This window comes from Chaetodon trifascialis, chromosome 7 (genome assembly GCF_039877785.1).
Source record: "Chaetodon trifascialis isolate fChaTrf1 chromosome 7, fChaTrf1.hap1, whole genome shotgun sequence".
Lineage (NCBI taxonomy): Eukaryota > Metazoa > Chordata > Actinopteri > Chaetodontiformes > Chaetodontidae > Chaetodon > Chaetodon trifascialis.
The window spans coordinates 24733929-24744932 of record NC_092062.1 but is presented as its reverse complement, the minus strand read 5'-3'; positions in this window follow the sequence as shown (position 1 = coordinate 24744932).

Here is an 11004-nt window from a genome sequence, read left to right as displayed (position 1 = left end):
AGCCATTAAGAAAAACAATTACAACACAACCAGAAAACTAAAATAAAACATAGACCATAACAAGAAGTGAACCAATAAACTGTAACTTGAACTTAACAGTTCTTGTCCGTGTTTTACTTTAACCTGAAATGATTGTGCGTTAACTGGAACCAAACATACTGCAAAATACTACCAAACCCGAGGATCGTATGTGTCTGCAATCACAGATGGAACTGTGGCTAAACAATAAACAGGCCTGGTTAAATTCACAGGCAATACGGCAATGATGATGAAAATGGGGGCAAATAGTTTGTTCTAATGCGCTTTGTCACAACACGGAAATATTTTTATGTCACTCACTTGTTTACATTATGTTTAGGCTTAAAGATATGCATATTTATGGGCATGGGCTCTTTGAGGGACAGCTAGCCGCTAGGTTTCAGGCTTCTTTCAGCACCCTCAGCTCCACCTCTTTGTCCATTTTTGGATTAGTTTGGTGGAGTCAGGCACCGCCAAGATGGCGGCGGCCGGAGCCGCTGCCACTGAGCTTCACAATGGCTCTTCAGAAACCTGTGGGGGCTGTCATGGGGTCTACGTCCATGTTTTACATAGTCTGTGGTCAAAGGAAAAGAACCTGGTGGGGAAATACTGCCTGCTTTACTTTTGCTAGTGTAACCATAGACAAACTAAAACCCCAATGACCTCAGTGTCCTCGGTGATATGTACAACCCTGTGGAAGAGTAATAGGTGACTCCTCCCAAGAGAGGTTTATTTATAAGTTTAATACTTATAATACTTAATTTTAGTTTAGTCTTGTCTTTTAGATTTCATGTAAGTGTGTCAGCGTAGTTTCAGATTTTCAGGTTCAGTTTTTGTTGAGGTCTGGTGTGAAGTGTCAGAAGTATGTCGTAACATATAAATACAAAACGTATTGCTAAATGCCTCTAAATCAAATATTTGCTTACATGTTCTTTGTGTGTGTGGCATGAACGGCTCCACCTTTCATTTCATTGCGCAAACTTTTGCTGCGAGTGACAAATGAATCATGGTACCTTATTTCTAAAAAAAACCCTGCAATTAATTAATGGTCATTTTTACAGTATTTTAATTCATTTTTTTAACCATTTAATATTGTTTTATCTTAGATTTAACTTATCTTAAATGGCATTGTTTTTATTTAGTTCTAGTGTTTGACATTCTTTTTCAGTGCTTCTTTTCATTTTAGTTTTACTTTTTGATTATAACTCTGTTCCCAAGAAGAACAACAGCGTTTGTATCAACAAATGCCCCAAAACATTTGTTTATATTGAACTGACAAAGCCCTCTGGCAGCTGTAATTACGGCAGGAGAAAAGGAGTAAGGGGACATGAACAACACATCACACTTAAACACCAGAGGCTGCAGATGACCATAATCATCTACGAACTTTTCACAAAGCTGTCATTATTGTAAGCATGACAATGAAGGTCCCCCATCCTAAACAAAGTCTTTATTTTAAGCCACCTGATCTTTCCTCGCACCTGAAGCCGTAGCAGTGGTAATAGTAGCAGAGCACTGCAGGAGGCTCTTGTGGCATGGCTGATTCATTCCTCCCGATGTGTTATGTTTGCGCATGAATGCGCCAACGAAACAAACAAAGATGGAGGTTCCAGGCAGGTGTTGCAGGTATGTCTGTAAAAGGGGATTTTCCCGGCAGCGTCAGACAGCTTGAGTGGTGTGAAAGCAGGTTGTGAATGGCAGCAACAAACCCACAACCTTGAGGTGCTTTTCAGAGTTTGGGACACAGGGAATGAAGTCAGACACAGCTGATGCAACAGGATGATATTTGTGAAAGAGCACACAAAATAGAGCGAGGACATGGCTCAGATGCACAGTGTTGAAGCGCAGAGAAAAGCCCGCAGAGCAGCAGTCAGTGTGGTTACTGAAGCAGCGGGAGCAGAATCATACATTATACAAGCATGGAGTGGAAAGATTTATTGGTGTGACGATGTATCAGGCCCCAAATATCAGAAACAAAATGATGCAGGTTCCTCTCTCCACAATGAAACAATCCATAAAAGCATTGACAGTTTTTCCTTCTTCAGTTTCACATTTCAGTATTTTTTTTTTCTAAAAAAAGAGAAAAAAATGGCATTTATTGCTCTCCCTGATTCCTGTTAAGTATCCCAAAGGCTAAACAGAGATGGTGGGCAATAATGCTTAATAGAGCTGCTAAGTATAAACGAATCACATTAGTGAGTATTTTAAAGGAGTGTTTTAGTGTTCTGTGGAGTCTCTGAATATTTTATCATGAATAAAATGAGCGGGAAACAGCTAACTGTTCTTGTGTTAATTAATTATAAACTCATATTACTAATTGAAAAACAGAAAAAACGGCGTAAGCCTTCGGAAGCCTGCCTGAACCCTAATATGAGCCACCGTAGCCTCCTGCAGCGCGATATTACCCAGAAAATAAACTGGCCGTCACTGTGTCCTTCTGCTTTGAGCTGGCTGGGAAAGGCCACTTTGAAGTTCAATTGACATGGATGTTATGAACAAAGTGTCAGAGTCCTTGTGTTGTTAGAGAGCACAAACACAGGCGGCGCAGGCGAGAGCTGCTCTGAATGTTGTCAACAGCCTTTTGAAGAGCAGGTATGGAGAGGAAGAGGAGGTTGTAGATGATCGAGGGGTAGAATAAGTGGACACGACTGTGCGCTTTCCTGTCTTCATTTACCGTAAATGGTGTGAATACAAATAAATTCTCCCCTCCCTGAGGTCTAATGGGAAAGAGGAAGGAACTGAAAAGCTAAAGTTTCTGTTGAGGTAACTGACAACATACGCAACACCCTACGCATCTTCTTTGTCTGAAGGAACAGACGCTGAAGCTTATTTTTTCCCATCAGTTCTGCTGCTGGACTTAAAAAACATGATCAGCCAGTGGTGGAAGACGCACTCAGATCATTTACTTAAGCAGAAGCTTCAGTATCACAATACTATCAGTCAAATATTTGATCAATATCATTTAAAAAATACTCATTCTGCAGAGAACAATGGCTTGTGTAACTCATATATTTTCATATATTACGATGCTTCAATGTGTAAACAATATTTTACTGTTGTAGCTGCTCAAGGTGGAGCTAATTTTAACTATGTTACAGTGAGGTAGTTTAATCCAGTGGTTCCCAACCTCGGGGTCGGGCCGCTCCAAAGAGCCACAACATAAATCTGAGGGGTCCTGAGATGATTAATTGGAGAGGAAAAATGCAATATTTTATTCATTTTTTCATGTTTTTGTTCTTTAGGCCTCCAACAGTTGAAACCTTCTGAGAAGTTTAGAAGGATGATCTCTATTTTGTGGCACTGATAACAAGTCAGAAACACAACAATTATGGGGCCCGGCTTAACAGGTTTATTTTGTTAGAGGTCTGAAATCAAAAAGATTGGAAATCACTGGTTTAATCTTGAGCAACATGTTGTATTTTCTAAGATCATCAAATGTTTTTTATGTAAAATCTTAATCTGAACAGGAACATTTCCAGCTGAGTTGTTGTTCAGTAGACGTACAGAGTAGGATAAATGGAAATACTCAAGTAAAGGACAAGTGCACAGTATATTTCGCTTGTCTGCTATTGCATTCAATTGATCTGAGGTCTAATGGGCTGTATCAATTACAGTATGTTGTTGACAATCATCTGAACACAAGCCACTCTATTTTCATTTAGTTGGACATGGTAGACACAGAACGCCTTGCTAGCTCATACAGCTAATTTGTCCAATTTCACAGTTTATCTGTCCAGCATCTTGCAGTGGCAGACTCAGCTGCATCTTATCAGCAAATTTGTTGTGGTCCAGAAGAGAAGAGAAGAGACTAACCATTGTCTCACACGGGCCTGTGCACAGCCACAACAGGTTAGATGCGACACACGAGGAATGATTGCCACTGAAATCCGCTTCAATCTCGCCTCTATAAGACCTCAGTGCATTTGAAATAAATAGTTAATTGTGTTACATCAAGTAGATATCTCAACAATGAAGAGATTGCGGCTCTGTGCTTCATGGACTTGAGCATCCCAGAAGCCTCCTCGCTAATCCCTCTGTTAATACCCAGAGCATGAACCTATAAGCTTCCTTATATTTGTGGCAGAGGAAAAAAAATAACAACATAATTCTCCCGTCCCGACAGAAGAGTTCAGTGGCTGCTAAGCCACCATATTGCTATTTGAAGAGTGACTTTGCTTCCAACATAGCTGGACTCATTTTATTCCCAGTGACACATTCATAAAACAAAGCTTACTATGTTGAAAAGATAATCTCGTACATTTGGCTGGCAGCCTTATCAAGTATGACCTGAGTCCAAAGAACAACTGTTCGAGGACAGAAATCTGTGAGAAAAATAGACGACAGCGCGGAAGCCACGGAGGCAAAATAGATTTTCAGCCCCTGGCTCCCCGCCCATAGCAACTAATCAGTTTTATAATGATCACATCAATTCCTTTTATAGAGCATACCAAAAGAAAACTTTCCTGTCGTCCCATTTCAAAGTGCTGTGCAGTTTACTCTCATTGCCAATATGTGAAATTAATATTTCAGCCAATGTGTGGTGCTACCCTTTTTTCTGGAAGTCTTGTAAACACAGAAATCAAGATTCACTTTCAGTGTTCAGCCCAGTCGACAGAGTAAATGTTGGCACCGTTTGTTTCTGCAAACCACGGATATGCTGAGACTTTGTTTCTTTATGCTTCAGATTAATGTTGTGCCAATATTGTGGTTAAGGCAAACAAACCACTTGGTTAGGTTAGGATTAGGGTTTAGGTCAGGGTTAGGGTTGGGGTTAGGGTTGGGTTAGGGTTAGGGTTAGGTGTTCGGGATTAGAAAAATATCATGCTATAGTTTGAAATACCTGGCTTTGTCACCACAACCACAGCTGGAAAACGTTCCCATGTCTTGTTAAAAAATAATTGGTTTTGTCACTACAAACATAGCTTGACCCGTCGACCTCCTCCCCCTGATGAAAAACTCACATACATGCACCATTAATCTGAATTTACTTTGATACCTAATGCAGAAATGTTGATATAAAACATACGAAACATAAAGAGTTAATACTGTATATCTGTGGTTTTCAGAAACGTACAACGCCAACATTGTATTCTGGCAGCTGTGATGAACTGTGATCTATGATGCATGTGCAGATTTCTCCCACCACTGGGAACTGGGCCAAGTCACACACCTATACAATGGATTCCAGTCATGGGTGTTTATTTGGTTATCTGCTGATGCTGGGAACTTACAAAGTGGTTGTAAAAGAAGAGCCGATATCAAGGCCGCTGGATGTAAGATCACAGCCACATACAGCGGTAATGTTTGAGGTTCCTAAGCAATAATGCTCTCGTGTCACCTGCCTTTGATTATGAGCCTGAAACTGATGAATATGCACAACAGGAAACAGCTTGTTGATTGTTTACAGGGCTTGTTGAACTGTGCTCTGCACTCACCCATCTATTATGTCACCTTTATTTGAAAACCGGCGTCCATTATTTGTTTGCTTTTCATTTACAGTACAATTAGATCCTTGATTAGCAATATTTTCAGTTCTGGCTTTCACACAAAAACTGTCTCAGTTAATCAGCTATGATTCAAGGCCCTGAATACAAAATGCTTTTAGTCAGTTCAGAGCCAATAAAGAGAGTTTAGTTTTCATTATTCAACAGTACAAGTGCAGAGAACGATAAATACACTAAACTGAACTGACAGAAAGCATGGATGTTGAACAACTGCTGATCCTCAGACCAGGAGCTCGGATCATGGAGATAAAAATGTCTCGAAAGATCAAAAAGCATAGTACTTAAAATGCATCTCATAATGGCAGCAAAAGAGAGTTGAATCAATGGTTTTGTCAAACAGTGGGTGATTGGTGAGATAAAAGGAGCCCCCGATCGGACCGGAGCCACGAGACAGAGGCGTCACACTCATTCTTGGAGGTCGATAAAACTTGAAAGTCACAACTCTTCTGATTAGAGTGTAAAATTGCTCAATAGATGTACAAAATACACCTCTTTAATGTGTTAGCTGTGTAATAGGAAAGAGAGCAGGGAAGCAACTAGGCTTCCGTATTGAGGTGAGATGAAATTTTAATGATCGCCATGGGGAACATTTGCTCATATTTGGGAGCGTTCAGCGGCTGATGACCTCACACCAACACTCTCCTGTTAAATAAGTAGCTCTAATGCCAACAATTTGTCGTACAGATTTCATTTCTTGCAAGAAATTACAAAAAGGTGAAAGTGGTGGAAAAAGTCTTCATTACAGATTTAGTATATAATTAGAACGAGTGAAAGGAATGTTTCCCTCGCTTTTACTGTAGCGGCTCCACCTTAAACGGTTCAATAGGTTCCAATAAGCAGAATCACAAGATGTCTTTTATTTACTCAAATGCAAGTTTGTGCATGATCAGATAAAAACAAACAGTAACACTGCATCATATCCCGTGAACCCCTTGTGTGATTGAATGCAGCGTGGGACTGGTGGAGTTCCCCGCTGACAATGCAAACTGCTTTACTTTTAGAAAGGTAATTGCAGAATTCAAAGATTTTGAGCGCCTATTGGTTTGAGCAAAAATTCGGTTTGATTTGAGTTTTTGATCATTATTAGTTTAAAGACTCTGAACCATTAAAGCTAGCCTGAATTAAATGACTAGATCAGTCATTATTAATGACTGGAGTCTTCCACAAGACAAAGTAAATATATCGCTAAGGCCATAGCAAGCTAGTCGCACAAGAATGCAGAAATGCCTGAAGGAGGTTTCACACTCAGCAGCGTATTCAGATGTCATAGCAGAGTTTTATTCTTGCAGAGTAGGAAAATAGAGTGTTCCAGTTGAACTTGCCACAACTCCACTTTCTCTTCAAATGATTTCACATCTGAAAGCAGAGAGCTGAGACGCTGGCTGGAGCTCTGGCTATGAGAGGTACTTGCTAATGTCCGCCATGGAGGCCAGATCACTCAGACACCTGCGATTTGTCTTCAGATCTGTGAATTATTCCAGACAAACTGACACTTTGGAGCAATGTTTCTTTGTCTGGTGCTAGCAGCAACAAGGTGCTCCTTCACAAACTCTCCTTCTGAAGGAGGTTTCAGCTTCTTAGCTGTCAGTTTGCTCAGCTCATGACCTGCCTGCATAACCCTGTCAGAACGTGGTCTTTTGAAAGCTGCTTGTTGGGCACCCAGAGTCTGCCAAAGACCCTTATCTTTGTCCTTTTATGCATTCGTCCTCGTTGCTCATCCAGTTTAACATGATTTGAGCTGTAATGACTATTGAGGTTAGCCTCTTTGATCACAGGTTTGTCTTTTAGTTGAAGAAAAAAAAATATTCTTTTGTCCATTTCTCTTGTTAATTGTGTAAATCTGCGTTTGTTTCTGAACAGTCATCATGATGAATTGACGATGTGTTATTACTATTATACTATTACCACTACTACTCCTACACGGCTCTCCGTAGTGACCACTTCAGATGTTTACAGTCGCACACACGTTATAATGGAGAGAAGAACTCAGCCAATTAACTTCTTGTTCTTACCCTGAGACATGGGATGTGTTGCGGTCTGTCTGCATAAATGAACGAGTTAATTAAATCGAGCACACAATTTAGCTTAAACGTGCGCATCTTGTGCGCTCGATTTAGTATAGGATTTTTTTTTCTTCGTGGCACTTTAGGGGCTTCATATTTTGCCGCCTTGAGATTTAATTTTTTTTTTTTTTTTTTTAATTCAAAAATTGCCTCACGGGCCAGATCAAACGGTCTTGCGGGCCATATACAGCCCACAGGCCAGATGTTTCCCCTCCTGCTATAGTGTCTATAAAGATTCTGGCTTTTAGGCTTCTACATTTAAGCTTTTAAAATCCTTGCCACTGCAGAATATAAAGACTAATAAAAAATAATGTATTTTATAGTGACTCAGGCTTTGAAGTGTTTTGCTTACTCAGCTTATTCTGTGAAGGCACGTTAAAGGCTGATAGGACAAACAGCACCTTTTCAGGTCAGCAAAAAACGTCGTTTCCTAAAGACCTTCAGTGTCCTTTGGAAAATATTGTCCTTATCAAAAGCTGTTCAAAAATATATGATAGTGAGCAATTTTGTATGAGTGAACCCTGCCAAAAAATGTTGTAAATGTCACCGTTAACTCCCCCCAAAGGCATGCTTAATGTGAGGTCACATGGTACAGCAGTGGCATTTTGAAGGGCACAGATATTTCAAGGCTCTCTGGGCCACATTTTGTAACATAAAGTAAAAAATAAGCAGGAACATGTTGGTACTCAAAAGGTCTGCAACCAACCTTTGTTTTCATTATTAGCTGCTTTTTCTGATTAATAATTTGGTATTAAATGCCAGAAACAATTTAAAAAGCCCATCACTGATTGGCAGAGCCTAAAGAGATGTGAATAAATGACTTAGTCTGGGAATAAACTAATTAAGAATTTCACAAAGCAATTCAATCGTCCAACAAGCAGTTCAGAAGAAGCACACTGGCAGCTTCAGGCCCCATTTAATTCACAGGTTTTCATTGGATTTTTGTTGTTATAACAAACTATAATCTGTAAAACTAAGTTACAACGGATTATAAGGCATTTGTTTGTCATGAAGAGTGAATGCATAAATAAATTAACACTTCCTTCAATCATGATGGTAAAATTAAGTGTTTATATAGAGCTTATTAATGTTAAATAGGGGGTTTGAAATAAAGTGTCACCTTCTTGTTTTGTTTTTATGTTTTTTTGAGGATTTAACTTTGTTGTCATTAACATAGATGTTTTAATCCATTGTTTTACAACCTTTACGTTCATTCAGGACTATAACAGAGACGATGCAAACACATTTGACTTCACTTGATAATGCAATCAGAAATGTTTAATGAGTTGCTTAAACGGAGATAAATTCATTACGGTTGACAAATCTTTCAATTAAATCCATTCTCAATTCTTCCTGTGGGTGTAAGAGATATATTTAGAATTTGAGAGCAGTCAGGCTGAGCTGCTGAGCCCCAATAAGTAGGGCAACACATCTATATCAAATAACACACATTCACACACGCAGGCCACAGACTGTATTTAATAAGGATGCAGGGACGTACATGAGAGGCTGACCAGTGCTATCAGCTGATCACAGGTTAATGATTCATGTATTGACATGGATTATGGCTGAAACTGTATACATGGTGCAGGAAGAGCACGAGGTAATTTGGAAACAATGGCATCACTGTTTTATTAGACTCCGTAGTTTATAGTAGTCTGCAGCACGTGAGCTGGCAGAGCAGCATATCAGCAGCTGCAGCTGTGCAGATGTTTGTGCAATAAAACACCCTGCCTTCAGTGCATACACTATATCTTTGTCATGACTCTATGATAAGCAAATCCGAGGGATCCCTGCTCTTTCTGTATTGTCCCAGCTTTAACCCACCTGCAGAGTGAAAGGTTTTCCAAATGTATCCTTAAACCTGGCATGTGGATTAGGGTGAGGAAGTATTTTTGAATGTGTGCGTTAAACCAGTCAAAGGGTGGATGAAATCTATCCAGCTGGTGTTATGTCAAATATAAGTCAAGCCAATAGCAGAGTCCCTGTGTCCTGCAGGGTATTTAAGGAACCGCTGATGGACTTAAGATAAAAGGCATGCATGCAGGACATGCAGGGGTCCTTCTGCGCAAACAGCACCATACCTCACCCTGACGCTGTCAAAGGATCAATCAGCTCAACTGATAGATACATATCTGCACAACTAATCACACACTTGACTCAGTTTATGGTAACTTGTCTGAGCTGTCTGTCCTTCACCTGCTGCTCGTTTGCTGCTGGACTAATCCTCAACCTGTGGTTGATATGCTGGGATATTTAAATCTCTTGTCGACTTTACGGCGTGTGGGTTGGTGAGCTGGCCTGCAGTGATGTTCGGTGTAATGCCAAGAGTAGCTAAGGCTATACAGTTTACTGGAGTGTGTGTTTTTACTGCATGCAGAACTATTGCTACAGACGAAAAGAAAACATTCGTCTTCTTACAAATGAAAAGTATTTGGCAGAAATAGAGCGCACTCTTGCTCCAGGCGGCACACTCAGGGGTTTTGCTGCTTCAGCCTCATTTAGACCAGTGTGATCGCTGTTTCATGTTAGTGGTTACACAGTTAATGACTCAGTTCAACTGCATAAAAGACACTTATGATGGCCGTTAATATGCAAGAGTTACATGAGGTGAGTCTCACTTTAAATGAAGAGCTAACAGTCTAACATCCATCGCCTTGTTTTTGTACCAGGATCTTCTATGAAACCCTCCTTCCTCAGAAAAGTCTATATTGAGTCTTCATAAGAGTCTGAAAACTAATTTGTTCACATCGAGGCAGCAGGTAGACAGACAGAGCTGTAAAGACACAAACAGTTGACCAAAAAGCACTAAATGCAACATGAAATTTTCCACAACAGAAACGATTTACAACAAAAGTCATGAACCCAATTTTGTTAAGTATCCCTCCTCGAACTGTGAGGCTTTCCTTTCCGTTCTTGGCTCACATATATTTTTAATGACTCGTGCATCTGCTCCGTTTTGTACGATCATCTTTCTTTTTTCCTGCTGACTTTGGATTTTTTCTGTAACACACTGGCTTAATTATGAGAACTATCTGCAATGCAGTTCGAAGACACAGCTCTTTCTTTGAACTTCTAACAGAAGACGTCTATGCACTTATCCTCTGGCCACTTCTTGTCTGTGCCGTCTGTGAACCTCTGTTTACTCTACAATACTTTGCCGGTGTGAGGTTCAGCGTCGTTGCAGGTCGGTGTGATGTCTATTGTTGCTGCAATTTCATTTTCAGTCCTTTCACTGCAGTGCATTGTGTTCCAACACTACAATATATCTATGACAAATAGGTTTTTTCATTGTTGAATTTTAATGCCGCAGGGGATATCAAAGATCTATTGAAAAAGCTTTAAAATGCAGAATTTCTCCAAAGACGTCTCAGGTTTGTTTCTGATTTATTTTACTGAGGAATACCAGTGAAGGAGCC